This window comes from Egretta garzetta, unplaced genomic scaffold (genome assembly GCF_000687185.1).
Source record: "Egretta garzetta isolate BGI_Z169 unplaced genomic scaffold, ASM68718v1 scaffold283, whole genome shotgun sequence".
Taxonomy (NCBI): Eukaryota; Metazoa; Chordata; class Aves; order Pelecaniformes; family Ardeidae; genus Egretta; species Egretta garzetta.
In genome coordinates, this window is record NW_009259043.1 from 1,220,484 (window position 1) to 1,240,432 (window position 19,949).

Genomic DNA, 19,949 nt, shown 5'->3' on the forward strand with positions numbered 1-19,949 from the left:
AAAAGGAAATACTGATAAAAAAATCCCAGAGGAAATACTTAGAAGCATTGATGTTCTTTGCTTCGGTGATTTGGGAGGAATAGAAAGGTCCCCCACACTTTCTCCCCTTGCCTCTCTGCTGTGCCGGGTTGGGAGGTGGTGCAGGTAATAGGTGCCATGTTGAAAACAGCCAAGGAGAGGTGTCTCCTCCAGCTCCCTTTTCATTCTAGGTGGATCCTGGCCAGAGCCAAAACTGGGCCTCCATCTCCCAATGGTCCCCTGCGTTGGGAAAGAAGTTCCCAAGGCTGAATTTGTGGTGTCCTAGTCCCAGAGTGGGAATAAATCCCATTGATAATCTGGGTTTTGGTTGTTATTAGGCAGACTGAAACAGTGCATCAGAAGCAATGGGCCTGAGCGCTGCTGAGGCTTGATGGCAAAATCCTGGAATAAAAGGGTAGGGTAAAGTTTCCAACTTAATAGCATTTAATTAGTTTAACTTAGAGACTTTAAAATGTCGCTAGGATGGATTTTCCTTTGTTTAGCTTCTTTTGGTGTGGCTTAACAGATTTTAACCATCTAAAACCGACTCTTGGTTGGGGGGGACCTTAGGTGGTACAGCGCATATCCTTTAGTGGAATAATGAAGTGTTTACATTATGCAGTCCTATTGTGAGATCAATCAGGCTACAGGGCTGGATGTATAAACAGAATCTGCAGGTGGTCCCTGCGTCTCCTTGCCCAGAAGACATGCTTTAATCCTCAGGAAGTAGGCAGAGGAGAGGTTCCAGGAGGCAGTCAGCCCAAGCAAAATAAAAGAACAAAACCAGCCTGAACAATGCAATGCATGTCAAGCTCGTAGCGCAATCACTACAAATAGCAGCTGACAGGAGACTTTATGACAATTCACCCATCAGCTAAAATTGCCAAACTCAGGATCCTGGGATTAATGAGCATCTTACTCAGGCGGTACAAGCATGAAATGTGAGGCAGAAAGGGTGGATAATGCATCTCACGTGGCCTCCAAATGGTTTGCTCCCTTTCAGACTGATTAGTTACCGGGCAGCTTCTCTTGTGGAAAATCTCTCTCGGTCTGTGTTTTTGCATCTGTTCTGTTTTGCTCAGCTGTTATAGCCCATAAGTATTTCTGCTCCCTGATGCTGCAAGCAGAATGCTAATTAATGAGTTACTTGGATCGCAAGGTGGGAGGCAAATGGAAGAATTGAGCATTCACACGTTAGTACCTTCGGTGTGGGGATTGTGCTAATAACTCTCAGGCACACAAGCACTCAAGGGGGGTGAGCAAAAACGTGTAGCTCGGGCTGGTTTGAATAGAGATACATCTGAAAAGGTTATAGCAATGTTCTTCCAGGGCTCTGTGGGATGGAGGAAAGTTTTACTGGAGTAAGGGCAGAAGGGTCTGACTCATTAAAAAGAGGTAGAAGAAGATTTCTGTGACTATGGAATAATGAAAGAAGTAAATGTCAGTTCAGAGGAAAAATAATAATACTAAAAAACCCCTAAACCCACATGGTTGAGTTGGCTTAGATATAGTTTGCTATAGGGTTGTTTTAATTAGACTCATGAAGCAGGGAAATGCCAACTGAGGTGTTCTGCAGCAAGAACAAAAAAATTGTTTTCAAGCTGAAACATGGTACGTAATGGAAGTGAGTTGTCCACATGGGTGCATTCTCTTCCTCTTTTTGAAAAGAGCACCTAAACCAGTTGAGTCAGAAACCAGTGAAGGGTAAAGCTCAAGATGTCTGGAGCTCTCCTGTCTCTTTAGATTCTTATCTGAAGTGTAGTTGGAAAAGGCTGACAATCTCATGAGAACTTGTTTGTTCCCCCTTCCCCGAGTGTTCACACCTTTCCTGATTATGAACGAGCCAGTCAGGAGTGGGTGGGAGATGGGGACAGCTTTTAGTTAGTTAGTTATTTTTAGCACCTTTGCATTTCATCCTGTCCAAAAGCAGCAGGCAGGTATTTACAGTGCATGGAAAAGGGGAAAAATGTAAGTCTGCTTCTTTGCTGCTAAAGTAGTTCAGATGAAATTACATGTGAAGATGTGGGCAGTTTTTGTGTTTGCCGAACAAGTCCATCTCAGCTGTGTGTGGGTGACCTTTTTTACGGGCACAAAGATGTTGCCCATACACCTAGCAAGATCAAACTTGCCTGATTCCTGAGGCAGGATTTTTGTTGACAAAATTAGAAATACCAAACTCTACATCAAGACTTATTTCCACTTTCAGCTACTCATAGATCTCTGTGCCTAGCTCCTGTTCTGATATCTTCCTCCCTGCCCCGGTTTCATTGCATGCAGGCCAAGAAGAATGATTGGAAGGTAACGTCAATGCAAACTTTGTCCCCTCCTCCAGGGCAGCCTCACATTTCTTCTCCTATGCTGACCTATTGTCATGCTTACCTATCACGTAATATTCTTTTCAAGCCACTTTAGAGGTAATACGGTGGTAGTTTCCAGTGATCTCATTCATTTCTGGTTCATACATATTTGGATTTGCTTCAAAGCCTGAGGAATGTTTAGATCTGAGATTCTCAAAACCGGTGTCTTTCTTGAAAAGCGCTTATTAGGAATTCCTCATTACACAGAACTTAGGGAAACCTTGCATGGGTTAACCTGCACATTGCAGACAGAATGTTGGGTTTTGCTGTGAAAATTCTTGTCTTTGCTATTTATTTACTTATAGGAGCATTTATATCAGCCAAACAACATTAGCTCAAAAACTCTATAGAACAAAACTCAAAGATGGTTTCTGTATTACTTGTGCCCCTCTGCTCTGATCCTACAGCAGTGGGTGAAAGTTCTGCTTTTTGAGCCATTCTGGGGAGACAGCAAAACTAAAAAATTGTAAAGTTAAATTCATGCCCTCTCTTTGTGAAGCCTTGACTTTAGCATGTCACAGGAGGCTGACATGAAGAAGCACGAATAATTGGGGTGCAAAAGAGGGTGCTACTGATAGTTATTACTGGTTTTCTTCAGTTTTTATTCTGCTGAGAATAGCAGAGACTGTATGTCAGCATGCCCTATGTAAAACTGGTGTCAGTGTCATAGTCTACACTGGGCTATGTTTGAGAAGATTTAAGCATTCCTGTTAGCCCTAAGCCATTCTGACCAAAAAGGGAACTGTGTCAGATGAGCAGGGTCTCTCAAAACAGCGGCTTTGTGGGGATCTCTCAAAATGCTTAGGCTCAAGAACTGTCTAATCATCTCTAGAAGACTGTCCCTGCTGCTCACGTTCCTCTCAAGGGAATTTGTGATAAAGCTCTTGCATAGTTTACTCTTGGCTTCTTGTTCCTGGCTGTCCCAGGGCAGCTCTGTTGTTGTTGTTCTGATAGAGAAGGTCTTTGATGTGTTTGGAATTAATCCATCAATGGTGACACGAGAATATATTCTCCTGAACTAGTGATGTGAACATCATGTGCGTGCAGGCGCTTACAAAAATGAGAGTGGATTATTAGCTGCGACCCTAGCTTACCATCTGCCCTACCCATTTGTCATGGAGTAAGCTCCAAAGGAAGAGGAAGCAGTAGATTTAGGGATTTTCTAGAATGAGTTGCACAGAGCCATTGTGCGTATCAGTACTTGGAAGAAAGTGACACGGGAGTGGCAGGAGAATAATCCTGATTAGAAGCATACAAAAAGGTTTTATAGAGCGGACAGCATGAAGTTCATTCATCAGGGACTTCTCAAGTTAGGAGTCAAGGCCAGAAGGCTGTGTGTGACAGAAGACGAGTGCTAGGTGAGCAGAGGAATGGCACGGGCAGAGCTGGGGCACTGACCCAAGCAACTGCCTTGACCTATGTGGGGCACAGGCTGAGATAGGAGCAAAGGTAGGCTAGGTCATGCAGAAGATGCAGTGCTAACTGAAACGTTAGGTGATGAAGGTTTGGCTTGGGAGGCCTTAGGGGTATAGACAAAACAAAATGAGATGTGCTGTGGCCATGAGCAGACTGTGAAGCACAAAAGCTTCAGCGTGGGGATCTGAATAAAAGCAATAAGGCTGTCAGAAAGTTAAATTGGACACATGGAGCAGTGCTGGCACTGGTTTGCTTTTTGCAAGAGCTCAGAAATAAGGATTTGGCCTTAGAAAACTGAAACCAGGAACAGTGTACAATGTACCACTTTTCTGAACTGCTGGCTTAAGCCTGATGTTTAATTGGCTTCACTTACGAACCTCAACGTAATTTGGAAAGATTTTACTTTGTTTACCTGTTTTGTATTTCTTAATCATGGAAGTCTGAAGATGCTTGGCTTGTCTTAGATGAACTCATCTGCTGACAGAGACATCGCACATCCCTTCTTCTTCTTCACACCCCCCTGCTTTAATCTTAATTGAGACACAGAGCAGATAGGCATTATTTCACGCTATCTTCCATGGCAAACAACCATTATACCAAAGCCACACTAGTGTGAAAAGGGTATATTTGTTTTAGCAGAATTTTAGTGCTTATGTATTTCTGTCATTCAATTTTACACGACTGGGATATCGCAGATCATGAGGAAGAAATCAGGGACTACTTAACCCAAAAGAGTACATGCAGCCCCTGGGTTTGCAAAGTCTCTAAACTGCAGATTTCCAAAATCCAGAATGATAACATGTAGGGTACATGTTGCTGTGTGTTTGCCTTGTTCTTGACGTTCTTTCACAAATAACTGCCACTGGCTATGAGATGCAGTGCTCTGATATCCTATGCTATCAGATAGAAGATAGCAGCTGAATGTCATACAGCTTTTCTTCCATCTGTGTACAACTAATCCAAACACACCTGACCAAGGAAAGCACATTAAGTAACATCACGTGTTTCTGCAGAGCTGTCTGTCAGTGCATTGAGGAAATTGTCAGATTCTTCCCAACTCTCAAGTATCAGAGAGAAAAAGATAGAGGAATAGTAACAGATGTGGGTAATTTCAGTCTTAGCCCTTAGCCCCCTTCTCCTCCCAAATATATAGTCTGTGCAACAAACTGCTTCTCTCTAAGGCAAGCTCATTCAGCAAGGCTTACAGGTGCCCAAGCAGATGAGGGAAAGAAGCCAGTGCTCCCTGGAGGGGCGAGCCATGCGCAGAAGTACGTGCCTAATGTAGCAGGCTGGTCCTGCAGCCTGGAAGCACCACCATGCAATGAGCCCTTATAGGAGAGGCAGGATGGGACTTTGAGATCTTTTGGAAAACTGAAACTAGACACAATGATTGTAGGACATGGGGTCTTACTGAAAGAGTTAAATAAGACTTAATATGAGGTACTATGAGACAAGCGCACTGAACTGGTGCAGCCCTCCAAAATACTGCTTCTTGACCTTTTGGCTAAGATCATGTGTAGTATCTGTTCTTATCGGTTTAATACCTTATCTGTCCTCAATGAGAGGACTTTTAAATGGATTTTTTTTTTTTTTTTTTTTTTTTTTTTTTAACTGTTGGACTCAATGATCTCAAAGGTCTTTTCTAACCTAAACGATTCTATGATTCTGTTTGAAACATGGCCTATGATATGCTCAGGCTGAGCAAGAAACTTTGGCCTTGGTCCAAGTATATGAAACAGCTACTAGGCCCCTAAGAGCTATATTGATATATATTCTACCAACATAGGATGGATATGGAAGGGTTATTCAGAGGGAAGGAGTACTCTTCCATTGCCCATGCCCTGAGTTGAATCCCACTGAAGGTGGGGTTACCCTTTCCGTGTGTACTGTTGGCATGTGAAGGGTTGGCATGGATAGTGTGGGGAAGCCTTTGACATTCCCCTCTGCAGTCCACAAGGAACTGCATGGCTATGAAGGTACGGTGCAGTGCCCGATCCAGTCCCACATTATGAGGGGTTCTTGCCACATCACTTAGACAAGTCCTTGAGGGAGTCTCAGGTCACCTTTCTAATTTATCACTGAGAGAACTGTTTGGGCTAAAGCTCTTCCTGGGACTGATAAGTGGAGGCTGATTAGTTACTGGTAATAGGCCACTGTTAGATGCATTAACAATTCATTAAGAAAAATAGTAAGGATTTTCCAACACATCCTACAGGTGTGGAAACATAGGCATATAGAACTGAAATGGCTAACGTGATAGCACAAAACACATGAACGATAGAGCTCGGTTTCTCCTCTAGAGCAGTTGGCAAAACCTGAATGTACAGAAAACTCCACAAATTTCAGTATGCGGAGGGCCAGAAACACCTATTGCTATCTGACCCATAGTCAGTTTACTATTTTCTGCTTCTCAGTCAGACCGTTTATTTGTTTCAGCTGCTTTTCAGGATGACGAGTTGTCTAAGAATGCGCTGGTGTTTAGCAGGAAGGGGAGTTGTCTTATAGCATGCCCGACTACCTGAGGAGAAGTACTGAAAGTGAACTGCATCACTGAGCTTAAATCTTACCCATGGCCTGACGAGCCAGAAGAATTCAAACCGCGAGTAGCGTATGACTTTGCATCCGTAGGTGTCGCCTGTTGTATGGCTGCCTTGAAAGGGATCACCATGAAATTAAATTAAGTTCTGATAATGGGTCTGGGTCAAGGAATCATCCTATCTCTCAGGGTCTGTCATTTTTAGACTCTTCCTCACACTGATAATTCTAACTCTCGTAGTACTTTTGTTAGCTAAATGATGATTACTCAGGCAATAAGGTTTATGGCCCTCAAGAAATAAACATTAAGAAAAATTATGAGCCTATTTTTAAGAGGTGGGTGAGTCAGTCTCTGTAAGTACCTGTAAGTAGATGTTATGAATTTGGATACAGAAACTAACTCTCCCAACAAAACTCGCTTGCTGAAGAACCAGGAAGAGGATGTATAAGTGAAGGCGATTAGATGTAGCCACTTAGGCTAATGTCTTCTGACTTCTCTGCTGGTCAGTCCACATGATGTTAACTCTCTTTTTTTTCTTTAAGTCCAAGCAGGCTTAGAGGAGGGCGCTGTGACTTTATTAGGAGTGGAGGTCTGTGATCAGTACAGCAGATGTGGAGACTGTAAGTGACAATATAAAAGCACTCTTGCATCTGCCACGAAGTGAGAATAGCCTCCCAGTGGTTTCTGTTTTTGTTGCTTCTGATTACAGCAGCCCCAAAATTGTTCTCTGTTTTACAGGAAAAGGATTCTGCAGTGCAGAAAGTTATAATGGCTTCAGGCTATATTGCATTAATAACTTTCTTCCATCATTTTCCCTGTAAATACAGCTGCCAACTCTTAGCCTTAATCATGAGATGCACCCGGTTTGTCTCCACCTTCTGCAGCCCCTCCATAGCACCCACGGAGCGTGTATTAATAGCCCAGTGCCCTGCATTTTCTTTGCCTTTAGGTTGTGTCTGGCATGAGGTCAGAAAACAGGAGGGGTGACCCTTGGAGAAAGGTCCTCTGCCCAGGCAGCACCACAGCACTGAATGTTTTCCTCCTGCGTGGGACACCCTGGTCCAGGAGGGACTCCTGAGCGTGACTCTCGGCACAGGATTCCCCTCGCCTGACCCAGACTAATACTGGCGTCCAGGAAGGGTGAGAGGTCTGGGTAAAGTTAGCTGTGGAAACTTGGACACAACTAGTGTTACTTCTGGCTTTGTGACTTTGAAATGCAGGGTGTACGTAGGGAGGCGGAGGGGCCAGGAAATTCTGGTAATCTCACCCCTTTTTTAAAGAAAGTGCCTCTCCAACAGAACAGTGGTTTGCTCCGAGATTTCCTCCTAATTAAAAAGAAAGGAGATTTCCTCCGAATTAAAAAGAAAGGAGAAAGGAGGCTTTTTCCTGTAAGTCTTCTTTTAAATGCCAGAGAACACAGATGATTAAACTCTGACCTAAGTCAGATTTAGGCAGAAGGTAACATATTTCAAAGGTAATTTCACTGGCCAGTTGGTGGTCATTACAGCCAGGTGAGTACCAATAGGGACACTTCTGTCGCCCTGAAACGCTTTGCATCCATACAGCTAGAGTCTTGTATTGCACCAGGTAATGACATGCTGGCCAGCTGTGTGCTAGCACAAGAACAGTTGCTTTCAGAAATATTTGGAACCTTTAGCTTTTAAAACAATTTTTGGATAATTGCTGGTTCAGACATTGGAGTCTTATTTCCGTTTCTTGCAGATGGCAAAATTTTTCTTAGAAGATCACCAGAGGCTGAGAGAAAAGAATCACAGGTTCACCTGAGTCTAACCAGTCCACAGGTGGATAAGGTGTATGATTTTCAGTAGAGAAAGGAGACAAATGAAGTGATGTGGCCAGGGTCAGCTCAGACTACCTTTGATTCTTGCGCATCAGGGTAACCATTTACAGGAGCGTTGATTTCGGGTAGTTTTGACATGAACTTGTGACATGCCATTTGACTTCTAATTGCCAGAACCTACCCTACCTTGATACTTGCTTAAAGCAATGTGAAAATGCAGGTCTGATGGTCATTATCATGGTTTGCAATAACCCTTGAACTATTGAGAACAGCGTACCTAGAAAATAGGTGGTTTTGTTCTTGGAACTACTTCCCATTTTTCTGGTGTAACTATATTAGGTCCTGTTTGTATTCTGACTCACTCTGGAACTAAGAAACCTTTTAAAAATAATAAATACATAATAAATTAAACACCAACAATTACTTTAATACACAATAATGATGTGACTAGAATCATTAGATTCTCCTGATCTTTCAGCCCCATTTGTTCCATTAGCAGTGTATTTTAGCATATATCAAATAATGTTTGCTCTGTGTAATACCCTGTATGAGTGGAAAGAAACTCACAAGATCTGTCTGGTTTTTTTGTTTGTTTTTTTTTTATATGCAGGAGCATGTGTGCAAAAGCCCTTTTACAGTTAGGGAGAAGTTGTGAACTTTGTCAAAATTCCTTCACGTGGTCTGCCTGGGTTCAGGTTAACATTCAGGGCTGCTGCCATTAAACTGCAAAGCAGTTCTCACATACGTGTCCTTCCAGTAGATCAAGCCATTAAATATGAGTTAAAGAGAATGCTTCAAGATAAGGGTAATGGAACCACCATGGATTTATCTGTCATTTCAGCTGAATAGAAAAGTAAAGGCCTGGTTTAAAACCAAAGTAAAACAAAACTTAGCTCTTCACATTAAAAACAAACACCCGCTCCCCAAACCCCAACAAAAACACCCCCATGGATATGTTGTTGTGATTAAAAGAAGAGTATTTATTAAACATCCTTTAGGTCTTAGTCTTGGGGCTTAGAAACCAGGCGTTAGACTGTGTAAACTCACGGAGATCTCCACAGTTTTTCAGACAAATCCTTAACACTGAATTAGGATAAAAAAAAAAACCCACCAACAAAAACCTACCCTTTCCTCTGCCCCACTGCAAACGTCTACTAACTGCAAGAAATAAAATCACCCTTTTTTTCTTGTAGGGGAAGCTGGGTATGGATTTTTCAAGATTGACCCTTGCTCCCCTGGCCACCAGCCAGGGTGGGGAGCGTGCTTACTGCTGCACAGCACCCCAAGCTTCCAGCTGCCTTAAGAGATTATAGTAAATGTTGCTGTGTAACCTCTCCCAATCTGAAGAGGACTCCTGTTGAGAGAAATCTTCCCTACATGACCTGAGTTCAAAGGTGAATGCTGCTTTGCACTCATGAGTATGATCTTCTCACCTACTTTCAATCTATGTAAATGTGAGGATGGACATACTGCTTTCTTCTATAAAATTGATTACCGATTGTCGCATATTGCCTCAGAATGACTAAGTCTCTGAAACAAATTATACAACTGTAAATTAATGCAACTCCAGTAACAGAACTGCACTGATTTATGCCTGCAGTGCCATGGCCTTAAAGCATTCTTTTTTTTTTTTCTAAGTGGTTAAGCATCTAGCCCACTCTCCAGATAGATTTGCATAAAATTACCCTTAAAACATTAGATTATAAGGACTTGAGAAATCAGTTTTACACTAGAACAGTATGAAATTTCCATTACAATGGAGAAAATGTAAATATTTAATAACTACTTTCATTACACAGATAGGTGTGGTTCTCATAGTGCTGTTTCCCCGTGGGGGGAGGAAAAAGCTGCATAAGTTTTTTTTAACTACAGAACTACGAACATGTGCAGTGAAATCAGTTGAGAGACTTGAAATCCATTTTTCCTTTTATCTTTAAACAAAGCAATTAAATTAAACACATGTACATTAATATAAAGTTAAAGTTACAATTATGATCATGGAGTCTTTGAAATCAGTGGCAGAATTCCCGTTCTGTAATGATGAAAGCCAACACTCGGGATAAAAAATAGCAACAGGCGACTTGGCAAAAATCTCTGTTTTCCTCCTGGGACTCTAAGGAGAAGCAGGCTGAAAGTGCTATCGCTCCATAGCAGCGCTGGATAAAAGGCACACTTACGCTTGCAATAGTATGATGACTGATTTACTGTTGGAAGTGTCTTATAGAAAATTGTTGCTGGTTCCCCCCCCTAAAAAAATACACTCTTGGGTGTTTTTTTGTCTGTGAAAGGTGTTCTGTATTTCATCTAATTTTTTTAGAGCTCTTGTACTTGTTGAGAAGATGATTACCCCTTGGGACATTCATGTTCTTGTTCTCTTGGATGGCTCAGGCACTTTTTTAGTCTACTTTTGCCATTACACAGAGTGCTACCACCACATCTAAGACGTAGTCTGATCAGGAAGCTTGATCGGGGCTACAGAAAACAGATGGGTGCAGTCTTCTGGCTTTCTAGAATGCAAGGATTGAATCTGCTCCTAGTGATAACTCTTTGCACTCACTAGAGATGGAGCCTGGACAGCTGGTTTAAACCTGCCATCTTTTAAATGGCTGAAGTTAGGTGAGATGAGTCCCGCTGTTAACCTCATCCGGGTCTCTCCCTGTATTCCCGAGAGGAATCCATTTAGTTGAAAAGCAGACAGCTAGAGGGTAGGGAATGAAATGGCTTGAGGGATGGGTGATCTTCTGACCAGCAAATGTTTTTGTACTAAGATTTCATGCAGAGTTATAGGGAAGGGCCTTCAGTAAGATTGTAGCCAGACTGAAGATGCAGAGGGAAGTGTGGATAAAAGTGACACAGCACTGGGTTTCTTGGCTTGCTGCCCTGGGGAAGAGCCTCAGTACCAGCCCTTTCTTGTGGCATTTGGGTGAGTCAAACTAGACCAGTTTTCTTGCGTATTATTTGTTGCAAATTAACATCTACTCTGTGGTACCACCTTAAGGTCTGACCAGGTCAGGAACTCAGTGTGCTAATCATAAACATGAAGCAAATGACTTTCCCTGTTTCAAAGACTCATTAGAAATTTTCAACAAATTCTTTCTTTGTGTTCCAGCTCTCCAGTGAGTGTTTACTGGCAGTAATATTTAAGAAAGCTGTGAGTGTTTAGTGCAGATGACAAATGCAGAACCATGAGTATTCCCATCAGAAGCCAACTTCTAGGAGTTAATTAATCAGGGAATAGTAGCATAATAATCCAGGTGACCTGTCTATGTAGCTTAAATTACAAATACCAGCTAGTCACAGCAAACTGTTCAAGTGCTATGTATGAGTAAGCCAGAGCCTGCTTGTGGGCAGACCAGTATAAGAGGCAAAACCTAATCTAAACTTCTCCCTCTTTTATCATGATTCTTCATTCATCACAGATCAAAAAGGAAGAATGACCAGGCTTCAGATGACTGTAGGCACTTGTTGCTGGCTTTGTAGTATTAAAAGAGACAAAGAAACTGGGCAATAAATGCTAAAATCCTTCAAGATCACAACTTGCCTTCTGTTTCCCTATGCGGGGAAGATAGTGGGGTTTTGGGGGGGCATTGGGCAGAACTTAACCCAAGGATTCTGATAATTGCAGCAGAGCGACCCTTGAGGAAGGGTTTGGTTTTTCCAAAGTCCAGAGTTAGGAAGGTAAAGGTTATGGTGAAGTTTCAGGGTCACAGAACACGCTGTGTTTGATGTGCTCTCTAGGAGAGTGGGATTCCTACTGGTGACAGAGGTAGCTATTGCTCTGCAGAGCCCAGCTCCTGAGCTTCCACCCGCTTATTTGGGAATTCGTGCTCTTAGAAAGAAGTGCAGCATCATGTGTAGCTTCTAGGAGATCATGGTCTTTTAGGCAGTTGTTACAGATTAGATGCATTTATATATATAATTGATGCATGTATACTTGTTTATTTATTTCCTCTCCCTCTCAATCTTACTATACCTTCTCTATGGTGTCTAGACTGCAAATCCAGTCTTTGGACTGAGTCTTGATCAGAATTTAGTTTTGGCCTCCTAGCCTGCCATGCCTAATGCTGTAACCCCAGTTTTCCAGCAGTCTTTTTGTTTTCGGAAAGAGTTGTTGTACCATAGCTAGAACAGGCACTCATATGATCTGTATTTGGTAGAGTGCATCTCTGAAGTAACCTGCGGATGATTAGGTATCCATGTATCACAAACTGAAGTTAATTCTTTTGTTTATATCATAGCTGACCAAATAAAATAGCGTCTATCCTAGATGAATCTGGAAATAATCTATCAGTTCACATAAAGTTTTTACAATGCCTTTAAAATATCTGCTGCCGAAAATCAGAAGATGGCTTTTCTGTTAGGGCAGCCAATGATAATATTTGTCTTTCTATGAATGGTGAAATGTTGCACATGGAACCAGTTCATGTTCTTAGGCTGAAGAGAAGTAGTTCCTCCAGACAGTCCTGTGACACATACTTTCAAACACTGATGCACTGATGCCTCTGGAGCATGTGAGAGGTGGTTAAACAAGGACATTTTAGGCAGTGAATTTGGGGCTTAAGAAGTCTATCCCTCATTGTCAGTTATGTCATTTTCTTTTCTTAATCTCTTGCATGGCACTCTGGTACAAACACAGGATCTTTGTACATTGACGAGTAAATCCACATGCACGTTCACATACATGTGTGTGTTATCCTTTGTCTTTTGCAGAACACCAAACTAGAATACAAGGAGTTTATTCAAGTAATAATGGACCAGTTTCTCTGGAAACCTTCGTGAAGCATACCTTGAAATAAGTATTGGATACACGAACGAAGTCAGATACTCTCTAATCAGACTGTGAAATTGGAGGCATTGCTGCGTTTTTTTCAGGACTGAGCAATTGAGTTTGGACTGTTTGTTCAAGGATTTGAGATCTTCTCGGAATTCAGACTCTCGTTCTGCCCTCCTGTAAGCGCTAACAGTCTTCCCTCTGATTTGAGTTAATGAGAACTGCATATCATCACCCACAAAAGTGTAATTTGTAGGGATGAAATTGATAGGAAGGAGCAGTTATTAGCTGTCATTTGAGTTAGTTTCTTATCTACACTGTGTTTCTGCCTACCCAGTAATTTCACACATCGAACTAGCAGTGGAAATACCGCTGCTCTGCAATACGGAGCGGTTATACTTTCTGGCACAGCGCCACAATGCAAGATCTGCTCTGTTTCTGACAACACTGCAGAAAGTCAAATGTCATCGTAGAGTGCCTAATACCGCGCCCACGAAGGGCTGGACCGATTATCTGATGTGTTCAACATGACCCAAAAAATGGAGGAGTTTTGCATTTAAAGATAATATTTGCACACTTGTGAAAGAAGCACGGAGATCTGCATCTGCTCGCATATGCATGCTCGTGACTCATCCTGCTTGATATTAGACTCTGTGTTTGTTTAAATTGCACAATATACTGATCCCACCATGTACCGACTGTTTCCTCATGTTATCCGTCTGGATCTGTTGTCGTGCCTCTTCATGCATGCGTATTGAACAGTGAAGCCAAGTGACACTGTAATTGCTAATTCCATCCTCTGGTTTGGCAGGTCACTCCTATATTATAGCTGTGCAGAAAATAAATAAATGGTGCGAACTTCAGCCCATACCTTGTCAGCGTGTTTAACATTGTGGGTAAGCAGTTTGTGCTAATAGTTTGATTCGGAGAAGTTGTGTTTCATTTCCTTGCAGATCAGCCATCTGAATATTCTGCTTATCTGCTATATTAAAAAATATTCTCACAGGCAATAATCATCGGTCTTGACGCTCAGCTGAATTCTCAGTACCAGGAATGTTTAGGGGCTAGGAGCTATGGCTGAGTGCTGAGCAAGAGATCTGTTGTCAAACCGTGTGGCAGGCAAGTGTCTAAAATTCAGGCTAAGCCAAACCAAATTACACCTCTGTTTCTAAAATGCCATTCAAGTTTCAGTGCCTGGAATCCATTGCCCAGCTATGTGGCAAGGGTTTGAGTGAGCAGGCCAAAAACTACTCCTAGGTGCAAGAGGAACAGCAAGCGTGTAAGCCCACTGGAACTTGCATGCTTGCGTTCAGCACTGACAAACTCCAGGTCACATTGGCTCCAGTTCCTAAGGACCTCTTTCAATACTCAAGTAGGCTAGTGGGTGTTTTTCTTTCTCTCTATTTTGGAATACAACCAAGCCTTGTGGAAAGCATTTTCCCCCCTCTGAGTTTGTGCTAGAAGTGTTAGAATAAGCCACATGCAATAAGAAACAATACTGCCTGAGAAACTACTCATGAAACAGAATCTTTGTGGTATTGAAACCTGATGGTGATGGCATGGAGAATCCAGAAAATGTCACTAGGCTTCTTTTCCTTAGGCATTTGGTGTTGACTACAAGTTAATAAGAATTTTAACCCTCGAGAGCGTTGCGTTTTCTTCTGTGCTTGTGAGAATGTTTAACACATCTTTAACAGACATCATGCTGTCTGTGTTAGCCTTACTGGGCATAACAGGCAAGTGAGCCTTGTGTGCTGTAATTCTTGACTTACCCAAATTGTACTCAGATTTTTCTAGGTCGCTTGTAAGAGTGTTTTCTTTTTATTGTGTATTTTGTCAGATGAGCATACAAAGCAGAGGGTTAATCCTCACTGCATCAAAGAACAGGCATACTTCAGTCTACTGCAAAGGCTTGGGATCTAAGGCCAGCTCGAAGAGAAAGCAGCATCTTCCATAAGCCATGTAGGTTTGCCAAAAAAATACTAGAAGTCCTCTAGTTCTGCATTGAACTGTTCCAGATAGAAAATACAGCAATCTTTTTTTTGCATACGAAATGTCTCTTTTTGATAACTCAGTCCAAGAGTGAAATTGTTTTCATACCCAGAGAAAATTGGTTGATGTCTGGTCATTAGCATAGTTCAAAGCTGGAGCTGTTCTATAGATATTTAGCATTTGGAGCAGCGTGTGGAACCAGTTGGGGATGAGAACACAATGTACTTCCAAAAAAAGAAATCTTTCTCTTAAGCAGAGGATAAGTTAATTGCTGGGAATTTCTTTCTCAAATCCCAAGTGTTCTTTTTTCTTTTTTTTCTTATTAAAATTACCGAAATGTCTTCAGCCTCTTTAAATCTCAATATAACAATGTTCATTAAAACGTTTGTATCAGTGAAATTTCTGACTCAAATGTCAGTTATTTGTGTTCTGATGAGCAATTCTTAGTTGACTAAAAGGCATCTGTAGGCTGCTATAATTTGTTTTAAAGTTACTTGCTCGGTAGGGCAAGCTGATTCATATTTTCCTTGCTAGGGTCATTCTTCATTTTCTTCGCCGTTATATTATATAACTGCAATACTGCTAATGGATTTATGTAACGTGAATTGCATTTTGCAGTGGAACAGGTATTCGTGCAATGTGCAACTGTAATAGTATCCAGCCCCTCTTCAGATTGGTTATTTGAACAGTAAAATAGAAACCCTCTTCATGGCTTCACCTTGGTGAACCTGAGGTGGATTATGAGGCTGATGATGGCAACAACACTCAGGTTTATTATTAATTGGGTGGAGATAAACTGACAGTTGGAAAATGGGATCCATGTGACAGGACTCTGGGTCATTACAGTGGCCTTCTTGAGAGATGCCCTGAAGCAGAAGGTCTCAGGGAAGCTACACTGAGCCCCTGCAGCTGCACAGGCTGGAGCCCCATTTTGGGGACCTGCCTTGCAGGCTGTAGGGCTGTTGTTGGCTCTGTGCCCCGATGCAGTGGGAGATATTCGTCCAGCCCTTCTCTGCCCTTTCTCAGGAACATGGGCTCAGCTTGCGTGCCAAGCGCTCAACAGTTAGGGCAGAGTGGGCTTCCTGAAGAGCACCTCAATATCTCCTGTGAATGTGGAAACATCCAGGCACAAGTATGGTGTGGCTAAAGCAAGGGTGTAGGTGCACTGGACAAGGCAATGTTTATTTGGCTGTTGAGCTGGTTTTCTTCATCCAGTAGTAGTGTATCTCACCTGAAACCACTGTTTCCTCCATGTGGATATGGTATGACCGAGCATTATGAGGAGTGATGTGTGACAAAGGTGATCCAGATGTCACCAACAAGTGGTGTTGAATACAAATGCTTTATCTCAATATAGCTATTGCCTATAAGCGAGTGATGTCTGTAGATGCATTTGGGTTATCTTGAAAAGGAATATTAGGGAATTACCTAGTCATAGAATCATTTAGGTTGAAAAACACCCTTAAGATCATAGAGTCCAACCGTTAACCTAACACTGCCAGGTAAGTCCATCATGAAACCATATCCCTAAGCACCTCATCTACTGGTCTTTTAAATACCTCCAGGAATGGGGATACAACCACTTCCCTGGGCAGCCCATTCCAATGCTTGACAACCATTTCAGTGAAAATTTTTTTCCTAATATCCAATCTAAACCTCCCCTGGCACAACTTGAGGCCATTTCCTCTCATCCTATCACCCATTACTTGGGAGAAGAGACTGACATCCACTTCGCTACACCCTCCTTTCAGGTAGTTGTAGAGGGCAATAAGGTCTCCCTTCAGAGTGTGTGAGAGCAAAGTCAGCGGTGTGAGACACAGCGCTTTAGGATGAGAGGAAGCTGGTCATGGTGAAGAAAGTGCCGCAGACCTGCAGGAGCAGTAGCTTTTCGATTTCTGTAAGCTCACTCTTGGATTATTGAATTGTCATTTTAGTTCTCTCCTGTGACTGATCCTTCTCCTGTCTGTAGACTGTGTAGGACGTTGGTTGGGGGCAAAAGGGAACCTTTTAAAAATCACCAACACCTGAACGGCGTGTGGTGAAATTTTTGCCATAGAAAGTGCTGAGAAGGTCTCCAGTGTCTGGGGCTCTTATCAAGACTTCATTTCTTCTGGAAACATCTTCAGCTTTTGAAAGCGTCCTCTTCTGCCAACAGCCTGCACCTCAGGCTCTCCGGCTTTCCTCTGGCACTTGTGTAATGTCTGATTCAATTGCTGCGATTGGCAATATCCAGGAAAGAAGCAGCTGAATTGGAAAGAGCTACACATCATCCAAAAAAAGGCGTAATTTACTTGTCTCATGGGATTCATAGTGTTTAGTGACTAAAAGCTGAAATATCTTCCACTCCGTAAACACGTTTATGCTGAGGTTAACAGGGAAATTTGTCCATGTGAGGAAAGTATGTTTTGGAATATTTCTCAGTTTGAAATCTTTGCTTTCTGTTAGTAGTTTGCTATGTGTTTGTCCCTTCGTCACCACAGCTTCTAATGAACAGGTTAGACAGGGATCTGCCAGGAGCGGTTTGGGCATTGCTGATCCTGCTTAGATACCACTGTTTCCTCCATGTGGATATGGTATGACCGAGCATTATGAGGAGTGATGTGTGACAAAGGTGATCCAGATGTCACCAACAAGTGGTGTTGAATACAAATGCTTTATCTCAATATAGCTATTGCCTATAAGCGAGTGATGTCTGTAGATGCATTTGGGTTATCTTGAAAAGGAATATTAGGGAATTACCTAGTCATAGAATCATTTAGGTTGAAAAACACCCTTAAGATCATAGAGTCCAACCGTTAACCTAACACTGCCAGGTAAGTCCATCATGAAACCATATCCCTAAGCACCTCATCTACTGGTCTTTTAAATACCTCCAGGAATGGGGATACAACCACTTCCCTGGGCAGCCCATTCCAATGCTTGACAACCATTTCAGTGAAAATTTTTTTCCTAATATCCAATCTAAACCTCCCCTGGCACAACTTGAGGCCATTTCCTCTCATCCTATCACCCATTACTTGGGAGAAGAGACTGACATCCACTTCGCTACACCCTCCTTTCAGGTAGTTGTAGAGGGCAATAAGGTCTCCCTTCAGAGTGTGTGAGAGCAAAGTCAGCGGTGTGAGACACAGCGCTTTAGGATGAGAGGAAGCTGGTCATGGTGAAGAAAGTGCCGCAGACCTGCAGGAGCAGTAGCTTTTCGATTTCTGTAAGCTCACTCTTGGATTATTGAATTGTCATTTTAGTTCTCTCCTGTGACTGATCCTTCTCCTGTCTGTAGACTGTGTAGGACGTTGGTTGGGGGCAAAAGGGAACCTTTTAAAAATCACCAACACCTGAACGGCGTGTGGTGAAATTTTTGCCATAGAAAGTGCTGAGAAGGTCTCCAGTGTCTGGGGCTCTTATCAAGACTTCATTTCTTCTGGAAACATCTTCAGCTTTTGAAAGCGTCCTCTTCTGCCAACAGCCTGCACCTCAGGCTCTCCGGCTTTCCTCTGGCACTTGTATAATGTCTGATTCAATTGCTGCGATTGGCAATATCCAGGAAAGAAGCAGCTGAATTGGAAAGAGCTACACATCATCCAAAAAAAGGCGTAATTTACTTGTCTCATGGGATTCATAGTGTTTAGTGACTAAAAGCTGAAATATCTTCCACTCCGTAAACACGTTTATGCTGAGGTTAACAGGGAAATTTGTCCATGTGAGGAAAGTATGTTTTGGAATATTTCTCAGTTTGAAATCTTTGCTTTCTGTTAGTAGTTTGCTATGTGTTTGTCCCTTCGTCACCACAGCTTCTAATGAACAGGTTAGACAGGGATCTGCCAGGAGCGGTTTGGGCATTGCTGATCCTGCTTAGATGACCTTTTGGGGTCTATTTCATCCCTGTGCTCTCTGATACTGTGGCTTTCCAGGCTTGCTCTTATGAGCTTCTAAAAATGTTTGAAGATTAATGGTTAGCAGTGAAATTGCTACTTCCACAGAGCATTAAAACAGCTGCAATACAATAGGATTGAAAATTGCCAGCAACTTAGTGTATATTGAATTTAGAGAAAGTAAATTGCTTCTTGTAAACTTTACTGCTGTGTAATTGTCTAACAATTTTTTAAGAATGTCCCCTGAGAACATAGAGGGGTTTTTCTTTTTCCTTTTTCTGGGAGTTAAACTGAAACTTCTAGATAAATTACACAATACTAGTTATATAAGGCAACAAATAGTTTTTTTATTTATGAATTTTATGTAAATAGTAGAAGTCCTGCGGAAGCTGTCATTGCCTGCAACAGGAGCCGCAGGAATAAAATGCAGAAATCCGTGATCATACTCAGCTGGCTGGGTGAGCAGAATCAGGGGGCATTTCATTGGCAGGCAATAGGACCACAGGGCAGAGCAGGGGCAGAACTCTGTCTGTAGGTGGGCGCCCAAGTTTTCCCCCCCCAAGACTTGCTTTGTGTTGCTATTATTGCTGTGTTACGTGACTTCTCTGTTCTTATCTGTGGTGTCCCGTGTGTGTCCCCCGCTGTTGTTTAATCAGAGATTTTCAGGTAAGGGCACATTACCACATCCATGAAAAATGTTTTGCTGCCATGTGATTTGGTAGTCAGTCATTACCTTACTATCAGATAGGCTTTATCTGATTCGAGCGTTTTATTCACTGTTGAATAAACATTTCTGATAATTTTATTTTTGTAATGGGAATAACTGAAAGAGTAAAGCTCAGTTATTGACCTTTGGAGACATGCCAGTTTAAAAGGCGCCATCTTATTTCCTGCCAGTTCTCCAGCAGGATGCGGGTCAGATTTGTGAAATCTTAGGGCCATTCCTAGCTGTTGCAGAGCCACTTCTCTCTGCGCTGCTTAGTTGGTCACTCCAGGCTTACAAGCGTGGCAAATAGGTGTTACTGTAAGTTTGGGTTGATGTGAGCAGGGTTAGATGAGATTTCTAATGTCTTTGAACCAGGACCCTAGTCAAATTAGGGAAAAGAAAAGGAAGGGGGAAGTACGTAGCAGTGCTTTGCACATAAATTGGGAGCTCTGTCTTCCCCAGATGCACCAGTTGCCGTAT

The 19,949-nt window shown here is 42.3% G+C and overlaps 1 pseudogene; it reads left to right on the forward strand.

Annotated features, from left to right (window-relative positions):
- Positions 1-5,275: 5,275 nt before the first annotated feature.
- Positions 5,276-5,382, forward strand: LOC118451901 (annotated as a pseudogene).
- Positions 5,383-19,949: the final 14,567 nt, after the last annotated feature.